This window comes from Sander lucioperca, chromosome 20 (genome assembly GCF_008315115.2).
Source record: "Sander lucioperca isolate FBNREF2018 chromosome 20, SLUC_FBN_1.2, whole genome shotgun sequence".
NCBI classification, from domain to species: Eukaryota; Metazoa; Chordata; class Actinopteri; order Perciformes; family Percidae; genus Sander; species Sander lucioperca.
In genome coordinates, this window is record NC_050192.1 from 17,562,859 (window position 1) to 17,577,997 (window position 15,139).

A 15,139-nucleotide genomic window follows, 5' to 3' on the forward strand; every position below is an offset into this window, starting at 1 on the left:
TGTTGGTTCAGCCAAAGTGACCAATGCTGCTCATGTTAACTGAAATATAAACATAAAATCCATTTTTTTTTCATGTGGAAGAATAATCCATAGCAATACCAAATGACCCTTCATAATTTATAACAGTTAGGCTAATACCACCTGAAATATAAGGCTTAAAAGTGACTTTTTTCTGGATTCCTTGCTTCAATACAATCTTTAAGTTTAGATCACACCTTCTTCCGAATAGACTTATTCCCCAAATTTGGCAAATAACAAAGATAAGCCCACAGAAGTCATTTTTTGATGTTCCATACTGTTTTCCTGTAATTGGTGGCCCAGTTTGACGTGGCCTATTTGATCTGAACTACCATCATTCTCCCATATTGCCTGATTGCAACCAAATAGGCTTTAAAACCCGTGTTGATTAGTCCAGCTGAATTGAACTCTGGTTCCTTTTGGCCCTTAGTACGATTTGTTCGAGCAGATCTGAACACAGAAATTGTACAAAGGTACAAACCAAAACAACCACACTGAGACCATTTGAGGAAGTGGACTCAATCTGATAATGAACAAATTCTGGAGCGGTTTGTCCAAAGCAGTTTATTTGTGGTGATAACCCAACTACAAGCTGCACAAAATCAACAGTTGCCAGCAGCTAGCTAAAGAATGCATCAAGTTCTGACCTTGACTGGCAACACACTATAGCCCCTTTTACACATGCACTGCAAACCTGAAATTATCTAGGCATTATCCCGAGGAGCTGTATGTGAGAACTCTCAATATCTGAATCAGTTAGATCGGACATCAAACAGTCTTTACCCTGCCAGCTCCCGAGTACAATGTCTGTGTAATCTCCGATTGAGCCCAAAGTGTGAGAATTCACAGCGAGTGAGTGGGAGTGTTTGTGAACATCTGAGAGTGAAGACGAGGAGGGTGATTCACACAAAGACAGCAACGAGAAGTGTAACTGGAGAGACGACGAGATTCGGGAACTAATTCGCGAAATCGTCAAGACAGATATCCGGGACTGTCAACGTTGTGTCTCGGCAAAAAAGTGAAGAGACCAAGCAGCCCCCGCTGCAGCCACTGGCTAACGTTTACGTTAGTTAGCTAACGGTAGCTTGCTAATTCCAACCGGCACTGGGCGACACTGGTTACAGATAACGAGCCAAACAAAGTTGTCAGTAATCTGGCGAGAGCACTGTGCTTTCCTACGCTGTGACAAGAGTGTGTGAATGGAACGTTAGTTGGTTAAATTTTACTAATTAAGTGTCCGGTAGGTGTAATTTTGACATAGGTCAACCGGGGGGGACAAAAACAAGTGAAACGTTTTCACACAAGCAGTGATGCATTTTTTTTCTGTGTTAAAACAAACCACAGGTTTAAAAACGCCCTCAGATGACATGTGGACCACTCCAAGACATCCTGAGAACACACTTACCGTAACTTCTCAAATTTAAATGATTACTGGTTGTAAGTGATTGACTCAAATGTTGCACAAACCATACTTGTAAAAAAGCCCAAATATTCACAGGTTTTCTCCCAAAATCCTAGCCACCATCCGCCAATCAGCACGACTGTCACAAGCACTTTGTGTATTTTCAGTATCTTAAAAAAGGTATTATCACACTGCAATCGCAGGCTTCGGTGTCGTAACTTTTAAAAAAACACCCTGATGTGTAACGATGATTTGTAGATTATGTAGAATGTTCACAAACAGGAACACACACACTGATACATTCAACAGTAAACCACATACAGAGGTCTGGCTCTACGCTCTAACTGACGGCAGCTGTGTTCGTTAACCCCTCTTCGCTCAAACATTACCACACAGCTAACCGCACACACACACGCACACGCACACACACACACACACACACACACACACACAGATACTGTATATGCAGAGGAAGCCTTGTAACACCCGTTGTGTCTCGTTAACTGCTCGAATTATCAATGTGAGGCAATGGATGTGGTCAAAGCAGCTCACTTGCTTATCAGCACCATGGGACTACACACACCCACACACACACACACACACACACACTCACTACTTAATTAGTTCCACTGGTTCATATCAGTGGCAGACACGTGAAAACACACTCACATAGGATATAAGGACACAGTGTACAAGGTGGCGTGTGTGTGTCTTTGTATGTGTATGTTTGTTTTTATGTCTACCAGACCACCCCTGAAAGACACACACACACACACACACACACACACACACACACACACACACACACACACACACACACACACCTCTGTTGACCCTGTTTCTCTTCCTGTAGTAATTATGTCACTGTGTGTTTGGTCTGCAAACCTGTTGACAGGAGACACGTGTACACACACACACACACACACACACACACACATAAATGCAGTGTAGAAGAAGGTGTGTGTGTGTGTGTGTGTTTGTTTATGTGTACAGTCAGCTTATTTAAAACTGGCTTTCAGTTCAAGTGCAATAGTTACAGACTTTGAGAATGCATACCGCCGGAATACATAATCTGTGCTATATTTGCATTGAAATTTGGCTTGGTCATTGGTGCTTTTTATATGTATTTATGTATACACCTTTCTTTTACATACTTATGTACATAATAGTGCTGTATATTCATTCATTCATTCATTCATCTTCTTCCGCTTATCCGGTAACGGGTCGCGGGGGTAGCAGCTCCAGCAGGGGACCCCAAACTTCCCTTTCCCGAGCCACATTAACCAGCTCCGACTGGGGGATCCCGAGGCGTTCCCAGGCCAGGTTGGAGATATAATCCCTCCACCTAGTCCTGGGTCTTCCCCGAGGCCTCCTCCCAGCTGGACGTGCCTGGAAAACCTCCCTAGGGAGGCGCCCAGGGGGCATCCTTACCAGATGCCCGAACCACCTCAACTGGCTCATTTCGGCCGCTTGTACCCTGGATCTCGTTCTTTCGGTCATGACCCAGCCTTCATGACCATAGGTGAGGGTAGGAACGAAAACTGACCGGTAGATTGAGAGCTTTGCCTTCTGGCTCAGCTCTCTTTTCGTCACAACGGTGCGATAAATTGAGTGTAATACCGCACCTGCTGCGCCGATTCTCCGACCAATCTCCCGCTCCATTGTTCCCTCACTCGCGAACAAGACTCCAAGGTACTTGAACTCCTTCACTTGGGGTAAAGACTCATTCCCTACCTGGAGAAGGCACTCCATCGGTTTCCTGCTGAGAACCATGGCCTCAGATTTAGAGGTGCTGATCCTCATCCCAGCCACTTCACACTCGGCTGCGAACCGATCCAGTGAGTGCTGAAGGTCACAGGCCGACGATGCCATCAGGACCACATCATCTGCAAAAAGCAGCGATGAGATCCCCAGCTCACCAAACTGCAACCCCTCTCCACCCCGACTACGCCTCGATATCCTGTCCATAAATACTACAAACAGGATTGGTGACAAAGCGCAGCCCTGGCGGAGGCCAACTCTCACCTGAAACGAGTCCGACTTACTGCCGAGAACCCGGACACAGCTCTCGCTTTGGTCGTACAGAGATTGGATGGCCCTGAGAAGGGACCCCCTCACCCCATACTCCCGCAGCACCTCCCACAGTGTCTCCCGGGGGACCCGGTCATACGCCTTCTCCAGATCCACAAAGCACATGTAGACCGGTTGGGCATACTCCCAGGCTCCCTCCAGGATCCTTGCGAGAGTAAAGATCTGGTCCGTTGTTCCACGACCAGGACGGAATCCGCATTGTTCCTCTTCAACCTGAGGTTCGACTATCGACCGAACCCTCCTTTCCAGCACCTTGGAGTAGACTTTACCGGGGAGGCTGAGAAGTGTGATACCCCTGTAATTGGCACACACCCTCTGGTCCCCCTTTTTGAAAAGGGGAACCACCACCCCGGTCTGCCACTCCTTAGGCACCGTCCCCGACTTCCACGCAATGTTGAAGAGGCGTGTCAACCAAGACAACACCTCCACACCCAGAGCTTTAAGCATTTCTGGACGGATCTCATCAATCCCTGGGGCTTTGCCACTGTGGAGTTGTTTAACTACCTCAGCAACTTCCACCAGGGAAATTGACGACAATCCCCCATCATCCTCCAGCTCTGCCTCTACCATAGAGGGCATATTAGTCGGATTTAGGAGTTCCTCAAAGTGCTCCTTCCACCGCCCTATTACCTCCTCAGTTGAGGTCAGCAGCGTCCCATCCTTACTGTACACAGCTTGGATGGTTCCCCGCTTCCCCCTCCTGAGGTGGCGAACGGTTTTCCAGAAGCACCTTGGTGCCGACCGAAAGTCCTTCTCCATGTCTTCTCCGAACCTCTCCCACACCCGCTGCTTTGCCTCTTTCACGGCAGAGGCTGCAGCCCTTCGGGCCCTTCGGTACCTTGCAACTGCCTCCGGAGTCCCCTGGGATAACATATCCCAGAAAGACTCCTTCTTCAGTCGGACGGCTTCCCTGACCACCGGTGTCCACCACGGTGTTCGTGGGTTGCCGCCCCTTGAGGCACCTAAGACCCTAAGACCACAGCTCCCCGCCGCAGCTTCAGCAATGGAAACTTTGAACATTGTCCACTCGGGTTCAATGCCCCCAGCCTCCACAGGGATGCACGAAAAGCTCCGCCGGAGGTGTGAGTTGAAAGTCTGTCGGACAGGGGCCTCCTCCAGACGTTCCCAGTTCACCCGCACTACCCGTTTGGGTTTACCAGGTCTGTCCAGAGTCTTCCCCCACCCTCTGACCCAACTCACCACCAGATGGTGATCAGTTGACAGCTCTGCCCCTCTCTTCACCCGAGTGTCCAAAACATACGGCCTCAGATCAGATGAAACGATTATAAAATCGATCATTGACCTTTGGCCTAGGGTGCTCTGGTACCAAGTACACTTATGAGCATCCCTATGTTCGAACATGGTGTTCGTTATAGACAATCCATGACTAGCACAGAAGTCCAACAACAAACAACCACTCTGGTTTAGATCAGGGAGGCCGTTCCTCCCAATCACGCCTCTCCATGTGTCTCCATCATTGCCCACGTGCGCGTTGAAGTCCCCCAGCAGAACTATGGAGTCACCTACTGGAGCCCCATACAGGACTCCATTCAAGGTCTCCAAGAAGGCCGAATACTCCGAGCTCTTGTTTGGTGCATACGCACAAACAACAGTCAGAGTTTTCCCCCCCACAACCCGCAGGCGTAGGGAGGCGACCCTCTCGTCCACCGGGGTAAACTCCAACGTAGCGGCGCTCAGCCGGGGGCTTGTGAGTATCCCCACACCCGCCCGGCGCCTCACACCCTGGGCAACTCCGGAGAAGAAAAGAGTCCAACCCCTATCCAGGAGTATGGTTCCAGAACCGAGACTGTGCGTAGAGGTAAGCCCCACCAGATCCAACTGGTAGCGCTCCACCTCCCGCACAAGTTCCGGTTCCTTCCCCCACAGAGAGGTGACGTTCCACGTCCCCAGAGCCAGCGTCTGCTTCCCGGGTCTGGTCCGTCGAGGCCCCTGACCTTCACTGCCACCCATGTGGCAGCGCACCCGACCCCAGCGGTTCCTCCCACAGGTGGTGGGCCCATGGGTTGGAGAGAGAGGTGCCACGTAGCTTTTTCGGGCTGTGCCCGGCCGGGCTCCGTGGCAAACCCGGCCACCAGGCGCTCGCTGACGGGCCCTCCATCTGGGCCTGGCTCCAGACGGGGGCCCCGGGCTTCCTCCGGGCAGGGTCACATCATCTCTACCTCGTTTTTTCATAGGGTTTTTGCTTTGTTTTTTGCTGTATATTATTTACCTTTATTTGTCAAAGTTTAGATAAAACAGTTAATTTCTTTGTTTGTGTTCACATCAGTGTTGTAGTCGAGTCACCAACTGTTAAGTCCAAGCCAAGTCTCGAGTCACCAAAGTAGAGTCTGGGACTCAAGTACTCCATCACTGCCTACTACACATAAAAAAGTCAGAAACTTCATCCAACTTCCGAGTCCTATTTAATGAATGCTCGAGTCTGAGTCCAAGTCTCAAGTCCAGGACTCAATTACTCCATCACTGGTTCACTTACAAGCTGATTCTGATATACCGATATGTTTAAATAAGCAAACCATGCTTCCGAAGTAAGAGGTAGTTTTTTTTTAGTGCATGTAAATGTACTGATAGTCACATCAAATAGTTCAGCCATCCAGAGGCTGCATGTAAATCCTCTTCTTCAGCACCAACACCTGAGTATTTGAATTTCCTGTGCCTTCCACTGTCCACAATCAAGACCTTTTTCCAAGCAATGAAGCACAGTGACAGTAACTGGACTTGTTGTGGAATAATGGGGTCGACGGAGGCCCATCGTGGAAAACAAACCAAGAACAATAGCAGTGGAAGGGGAACAGTTCAGCGGACTGCTGCATTAACTCTGTTGCTTTGTATTGTACGAAATGGGGGCATGAATTCCAAAGGGAATTAATGTTTGTTATGGTAATGACTCAGTTAGATATGGCTGGATGGCAGCATTCATAAACACACTTATTTCTCAGGCCTGTGGTTAATGATGATGCTGTTGATGCTAATAATTTCAAAGCACATTGTTAAAGTTTCTCAATCTATTACTTTCTCTGATTTAGATATGAGAATATCTAAATCCCATGGGTCGTATTAGAGAGTAGGAAGAATAAACCAACTATATCGTCATATGGTTTGGAGAACTAGTTGGTTCAAAACCGCTTCAGTACGTACAACAGTCAATGAAGGCATCACCATTTATACAGCCGCAACGTTCAACGCTGGTTCTAAATGTCTTCATTTCAGTAGTGTGTCCGTCTGTTTCGCTCAGTTCAGTAGGCCTACAAATCTAGCCTATACTAACTAGCACTGTTAATAATGGGAAGGACTCGAGGTGATTGTATTGTCTACTGACTGTATTGTTCTTGGGGTTATAGTTTTTTTTAGTTCAATTTTATTTCTGTGTCATGGCAAACATTTGGCCCATCCCACATGGGATTAAAAGACACCACAAATATATGTATATATCATTCGGAGAAATACATGAATACAAGTATATACAGTATACACACACACAGTATATACAAACAACAAGTCCTCATCTACAGATCATCTCGGTTCTCTTCCCCCAGGCTTTCTCAAGATAACTGGCTAATGTATATGTTTCAGCATCATCCATATTTACCAAATCAATCTCTGCTTTTATCTTACTAAACAAAAAATCACGCTGTTGACAATAAAAAGGACAGTAGAAAACAAAATGGATCTCATTTTCTATATCATTCAAACAACACGGGACAGATCCGTTTTTTCCTCTTCTACATTATATATTATACAGTATATTATGTCTAGTTTGGATGGGTTATTATTCGGTTTTATTTAACTGACAGATGAAACATGGTAGGTAGTAGGAAAAGACAAAAAATGTTTATATGTATGTGTGTATGCAACGGCGCAACTTTGGGCTGGGTTCAGACAGGGTTGAGATCTCTACTTATTATCTTTTATCTTTTCATTTTATTTTTGGGCATTTCCACCTTTAATGGATAGGACAGCTAGACATGAAAGAACCCTTCTGCATCGAGGACTAAACCTCTACATATGTGCGCCTGCTCTACTAACTGAGCTAACCCGGCCACGCATTTTTAACGTGTTCAACTCGGCAGCCACGTATTTTTATTTACAACTGAGTTATCAGATTCTGATTGTTTCCCTGGCTTTCACTGTCTTTTAATAAGCTTTTAACGAGGGAGTAACATACTGGGCATCTTAGCTGAGAGCTGACAACGGTGCTCTCGGTCACCAGTAAGTGAAGCTCCACTTCTTAAAGCTGCTATATTCGTTCAGTGGCATTGGTGATTCGGTATAGTCAGATCAGTGCAGTTACTCTTTAAAGCCAGATCAGACAGTTTCACACTTTGGAAAACCATTGCAGTAGCTCAATGGGAGACTGAGATGGACAATGAGGCTATGTTCAAAAATATAAAGGGACGAGGACTTTTAACCCCATGGCCTCACATTATACTGGTCCCCAGCCAAATTCCTACAATACCAGTGCAAGTTCTGCACAATGCACAGAGGAACAATCTGCTCATTTTGCTTCATGAATATGGTTCTTGTAAACCAAGAGTTTTGCTACTTTATTTTTTCATAGATAAAACACATTGAGATAAAGTTCCATTTTACCAAAAGCGTATGTGCATTGTGTAATATGGCAGGTTACTGTTTTAACAAACGTTTGACCACAGGAACAGAACTTGCGTTGGGCTGCATTTCGACCAAACAAGGACCATAATCTACATGTTCTGGGGCTCAAATATAAACGTGAAATGGGGTTTATTAAGTTTAGCATGTAAGTCCCCTTCTATCAAATCAAATCAAATGTGTTTTTTCTCGTGCTGGAGGGAAAGTCCAACACTGGGGACTTCCAGGCCTGTCTCTAAACAGCAGTGCATTCACAAGATGTTTTATCAGAGTGACGCCAATAAACTGTACTACATGTGTGTGACACTGGTGCATGTGTTTGAAAGGCCTTTCTTACCGTTGACCGACACACAACTTGATTAATTATCTGACAAATGCATGAACATTTTTTTAAAGGTGCCCTGCCACACGTACTTCATTACTTCTGAAGTTCTACCATGGACACTGTAACATTTTTTGTGAAAATAAAAATGCCTTGGTTGTCTTGTTTCAAGCCATTCTAGCATGGTATAGAAAGCCTGCAGGAAGCAGGCTCTTTGTAGCTTGAGCTACACTCTCTGTATGAAAGCTGATATTTAAATAAAGTTTTGTTTTATTATGAAGGTGTATCATAACTAATGTTTTATATTTGATGAATGTACACACCTAGTTGTCAGTATTTCAATGCTGAAGACATTAAAACCTTTAGGCTTTATTTTTTTCTGAGTTTCAGAAAAGCAAACATGCTACAGTAATTAGTCCTCATAGTGTTTACAGGTGGATCTGTGTTTATACTGCTGTTGCTGACCTTATTTACTGTAACTCTATACATCGGATCCCCCCCATCCTGTCTGTCTGTTCCCGACTGTATGATGTCATTCGAAAACAAAAGAGCGTTGGCAACTAACAGCTGAGGGCAAGAGGTGCACACACACACACACACACACACACACACACACACAAACACTCATACGACAGCCTCTGTTGGAATAACAGCAGCTGCTGAGGAGACTGGTCTCATTTAGCACCAAACAACATCTCTTAGACTCGCACTCTCAGACTCAATGAGTGTGTTACTTCACACTGTATCAGCAGACTGGGGCTGTCTGAAGTGAACAAGGTCCAGTCTGTCTCACACACACACACACACACACACCTTAGCAACCGTCCACCAGTTGTGGCAGTTGACTGTGTGTGTGTGTGTGTGTGTGTGTGTGTGTGTGTGTGTGTGTGTGTGTAGGCTGGCATTTGTCCTCTCAGACATTTGCAGCGAACATTTGAGTGTCTGCGCAGCATCCTCAGCATGCTCTGCACAGTGTCGTACATTCGTAGAAGCCTTTAAAGCAGCAGGAGCTTTTTGGTCAAATGACTATTTTTAGACGGGTTCATTATGCATCCAGGAAGCTAACGTTTATAAATCCACTGTTGGAATCATACTGACTTTTCACACTGATGCTACGACGCAGGATCAACCTGTATTTGCACTTACATCACCGTCATCACCGAGAACCGTCATCACCGAGAACCGTCATCAGCGGTGACCAGCGAGGCGATGCTCTGCTCTGAAGGAGCTTCTGTCAGGCGCAGAGCTCTCCACCTCCTGCCAGAGCTCCGACTGCAAGTTGAATACTCAGTTCCGGGCTCGGGTACCTGATGTGAGAACCCCCTTTGAGGTCCATGTATACAAAGGCAACATAACACTCTACCTCCTGGCACTATTCAACATTGTGTTTCAACATCATGTTCACAGAATTTCATCTTAAATATCTTCTTATTTATTATAAATAGACAAACTAATATAGAGGACGTGGGGTAGAGTAACTTTGTTCTGCAACTGTAGTCTAAGATATGTCTGTTAGTGTCAAAAATAATGCATATTTTTTATTGTAAACACAAGAAAGAGTGCCGTTGACTTTGTAATGTTTACAAAAAGTACAGAGGATTTGTAAATGTCTTTCGCCCAGGTTTTATTCCCAACGCTGCTGACTATTGAAGTGATAAACCACGTGTTGAACATGCTGCGAGTATCAAAAACACCGACAGCTTAAATGTGGAAAATAATCTTTTTATTATTTTCACAGGATGAAAAGGATTCTGCAGATTCTCTCTCCCCCTGTTTTTTAAGGCGATTTCTAAGCGGCGTGATAAAATCGTGTATGGATTATGTTCCCAGGGATTTGATGAAAGGAAGTCTTTATTAACCAGATGCCCCGAGGGCTTGCTGGTCACTGTCTTGCTGTTGCATCATAGTGAGCAGCTGGCACCAAATGGCCCATGTCTGTGTGTGTGTGTGTGTGTGTGTGTGTGTGTGTGTGTGTGTGTGTGTGACACGTTGCCAGATTCCAGGAAACAGGAAACCGACTGGCGGGAAAATTACTGCAGCAGGGGGTCCAGTCTTTTGTCAAAACATAATCCAGTGGACGCTCTTAACACTCTGTTCCCCCCATGTACCCCAACCACCCTCCTCCCAAACACACTTACACACACAGACACACACACACACACACACACACACACACACACTTTCTTTCTTTGGACATTCTTCCAGGAAACAGGGCCAGCTTCTGCTGCCCTCAGTCACAATACAGTCTGCATGAAGTGCTGCTTGGGCGTGTAGAGAGTGAACTGAAGAGGGGAAGTCAGAGATTCCTTGTTGGCGGGGAAAAAGAGAGTGGGATGAGTGTTTGTGTGTGTGTGTGTGTAGAGGGGGAGGTTGAGTCCAGTTGGTCAATTGAAAGGATTTAAGGAGCCATACGGCCTGATGGAGGATCAGAGGAAGAGAAAAGGCCCTTGGCCTGAGACCTGATGACCTCTGCGACTGTATGGAGCAAGTGAACATTCACGTGTTTTGCTACAATAGGAGGGCTAACAATGCTGTAAACAATGGAAATCAAACACTCTTCCAGTATGGTCTCGAAGTGATCAGTTATAATGGATCTGAACATCACAACAGTAACAGCTGTGTTCAGACCAGATAAAGCAATCCGGCAATTTTCCGCAACTTTGTGCGGTGGTGGGTCCCATTGTGTTATTCAACCCCCCAGTGTAGCACAAGTAGACTTTATATTTCGCAGTTACTTTTTTTTCGTCAGATCGTTAATACAGCTTAACGTTTCTGACCGCACTTGAAGGCAGCTTCACTTCCCGGATAAAGCGAGAAAGAAAAGAGACGACTGAGGGACTGAGTCAGCTGTTACACAAACTGCTGGGCAGTTCAGTGCTCGTGTTTCGTATTAAAAACTTTCTTGTGGCAGCGATAGAGGCAGTGATGTTTCCTGTTTCCTGTACGAGACTCTCACACCGCCATCAACACAATGACAAGTCTGATCGCCGGTTACATGGTTGGCCACCGCAGCGTGACGTCGGGGCACTCCCCGCTGCAGCCTAAACACACTACCCCCATTGAAAATGAATGAAAAATCATGCGTTTTTGCCGCATCATCTGACAGCCGACGCAGGCAGTGTGAATGCAGACTAAAAGATTTTGTCTTTTCAACCACACGTGGCTCAGACTCTGTAGTCCAATTTCCTGGTTGATTCAGCCAAGTTACCTTTCTTTCTCAAATCCAAGCTTCTGTTGTACGAAAACATAAGACCCACAGAACAGAAAGCATGGAGCGACACACCTGTACTTGAAGGTTTCACTGAGCAGATTTAATCCAAGAATATTCTGGTGACCTACTGTATATTCATCATCTCTTTATCTATCATACCATTCACCTAAAGATCCCAACGTCAAAATCTACGTCACCCGGTTCATTGGTCTGATTGGTTGAAGGACTATCCAATTGCGCCCAGAGGCATTTGAGCGCCATCCGTTGGTGACGCCCCTTTGGAAATGGGCTGTGAATGAACCTTCCCCAGACCCACTCTCAGTTACAACTGAGAAGGGTGTGGTGTCAACCAGGCTAATCTGACGTTACTCTGCGGTTGAAAATCATGGATGTTTGAGTTGAAAATACAGAAAATACTTTGGAGAAAGAACAACAATGGCGAAAAGTAAGAGCAGGGATTTATTAGCTTGGACCGATGATGAGGTGGAACTGTTACTGAAAGGTCTGTAAGCCGACCTAACCGAAAAGACTGACTGATGTGTGCCGTCGTTTCCAAAGGTCTCCGTTTGTGCCCGTCCTTTTTCAAACCAAAACGGGGGCAGCAGTGTTTCCAAATGTCTCTGTTTTAGGGGCTCTGATGCGAGGCGTAAACGTAGCAAAAGATATTCGTTTAAACCAAAACATAGTAGTGTAGATGTAACTTGAGGTGGGTGTCTTTATTCACTACCACCCATCTCCTTTGCCACTGTCATCCTCTGATGTTTTTTTCAAACAGACAAATCCAGAAAGAGAGTGGATATGTGTGTGTAGGAGAATAGAGAGGAAATGACAGAGACCTTATCATTTCAGTTTACCACACAGGAGAGCATGGTTTTGTCAAAAAAAACTAAAGGGAAGAATTACTACTAGAAGAGCGGAAGCTGGCTTGATGGATGGAATGAGGCCAAACAAAGTCAAATAAGTGAAATATCCTCCTTCAGAAGCTTGTTTTGAAACGGTTGTTTGTGCGACCCCACCGGAGTCAGGTGATTTATCCACCACTGTATAACAGTCACTAACTGCCCGGGGGTTGCCATTTATCTCTCAGGTTCAACGACATGCTCATTTCTCAACTGTAGTCACCATTAATCACTTTGTAACTTTTCACTTTAATCAGCCATTTAAAACTCCTATCAGGGCTGGAAATATTTCCTGGCACTTCAGAACAAGACCCATAAGTCACCAGCTTAAAAACAGATAAGAGTTGCTGTGTTCCTGTGTGCTTTATTGGCACTAACAGAGTACTATTAGTGTTGAAGGTTTTATTCCCCGGGTACAGAAAGAGATAACTCAAACTTTGCAAAAAAATCTCCCCTGTGTGAAGACCACCTCCTGACACTTGGCCAATCCTTGCAGGAAGTGGGCATGTTTGTTGGATTTTAAAGGTTTGCAAAAACAATCTGAGGCAGCACCCCAATTCCAATGTTGGAAAGGTGGAGAGGGTTTCAGGTACTGTTAGACAATCACAAAGCACTTGGTTTGAAGCAAACTGAGGCTCTACATGTCATTGGTGAAAGAGACGTAAAAAGAATATGTGACCATTTGAACTTTTTTTAGTATGTGGCCATGGTGTTAAAGCCATAGTGCGTAGTTTCTGTCGCCCCCCCATGAGGAATTCTAAGTAATGACAACAAAACTGTCGGCGTGTCAACATGATACAAGCCTTACATGACCGTGCATCCCCCACCCGCCTCCTCCAGACAGTTGCTAGTAGCCAAGGAGGACACGGAGGATTAACAAAAACATGGACTCTTCAGAATTGGTCACTATCTTCACTCAAGTTTCTGCGCGAAAGTCACAGGACGCCACAATCTTCTGAACATAGCCATACTGAGAAATACAGAGAGAGTTGTGTAGAGCTGATGGTCTTAATTAGCTTTGTAGCACTCATTTGGCAATGGCATGAATGTAACTGACGTTCATTAATATCAAAAAGTTACGCACTAAAGTTTTAATGCAATACAGTATTGAAGTGTGCCAATACACACAGATAATGGATGAGTAGGAGGAAAAAACAAGGCAGTGGACATCTGATGGCTATGGCTCTCCTTCACATCAATAGAGGTAGGAAAGTAGCATCACGCCAAACAAACACAGCAGGTTACAACGATAGACTGTGGCTATGTAAACAGGACACTTGACCACCATTCAGATCCAATCCGAAATGGAAATGACCTTAAAGAGCCAACGTTCATGACAATGGGCATGCCAGGAGGAGATAACAATGAATATTAAAAGCATTAGTTGTTTTTGTTTAGGGAGTAAACAGCTCATTAACCCCATGTGGAACTGCAACATTACATGTCAGAGGATGCACTCACAGCCACTGAAGGTTGCATTTGAAGAATTCACCAGCAACGCATGCCTTTCTAGAAACAATGTCCCGCCTATTCATTGATAATCAACAGACTTTTCTTTAGGAACTCTACTGAAAACTTCTCACAGTTAGGTTTTTCGACTGAATGACCAGGTTTGTTGAAGAAAGAAAAAAACATGTTGCTGTTGAGTCCACACCACTAACACCCAATGAACTGGACATCTTGAACCCTCAGAAGGTAAAACTATAATTATCTGCATGGTTAGATCCCACTTTCCAACTGCTGCAAAACAGTCCTTTAGACTGAATCACCGTGATGTTGCTCTAACACAAGAACCACTTCTGGGTAGACAAATTTGCACTTGATTTGAATTGTGGAGCTTTGTGAACTAGCTAGACTATTTGTCTAATCTGATTTTTCTCTCGTTCGACTAAAACAACTTTTGAACGTACACATCTTCCACCAAAACAAGTTCCTTCCCGAGGCTATTTCGCAGCAGCACCGTGGTTCCGTCCGGCGCTTAGCGCCGCCTATTACAATTGTGATTGGTTTAAAGAAATGGCTATAAACCAGAGCACATTATTCTCCCATCCCGGTATGCTGTGTGGACTAGTCAGACCCTCCTCCGCAGCGCTGTGGAGGAAGGTCTGGCGATGTGAGACCACAATTTCAACAACAAAGCATTTTGAATTAACTACAGCTCTGATTCGTAATGCCAAAGCGACATAAGAAAATATCTAAGAAACAAAGTGGAAATAATTCAAACTTATGGCAATGGCATAAAACTCTTGTATCATCAAATTATCACATTCAATCAATATCAATTGTTGTGGAGAGATGCAGTTCACTGCAGCAGAGCCATGTAAGTCTCAGGATAAGCTCTCATTTTTCATTAAGCCAGAGAGGACAGTTAGATCGGATCCTGTGTACTGGTATTGTCCGTAACGCTTCACTGTGGTGTACACCAGAACATATGGAGAAGCTTCTGGACAATGGAGCTCTTGTCATGCTGGCCTCAACAAAGAGGCCAAGACAGGCTCAGACAGGGGGCCGACGACCCTGTGTGTGTGTGTGTGTGTGTGTGTGTGTGTGTGTTTGTGCATGTACATGTA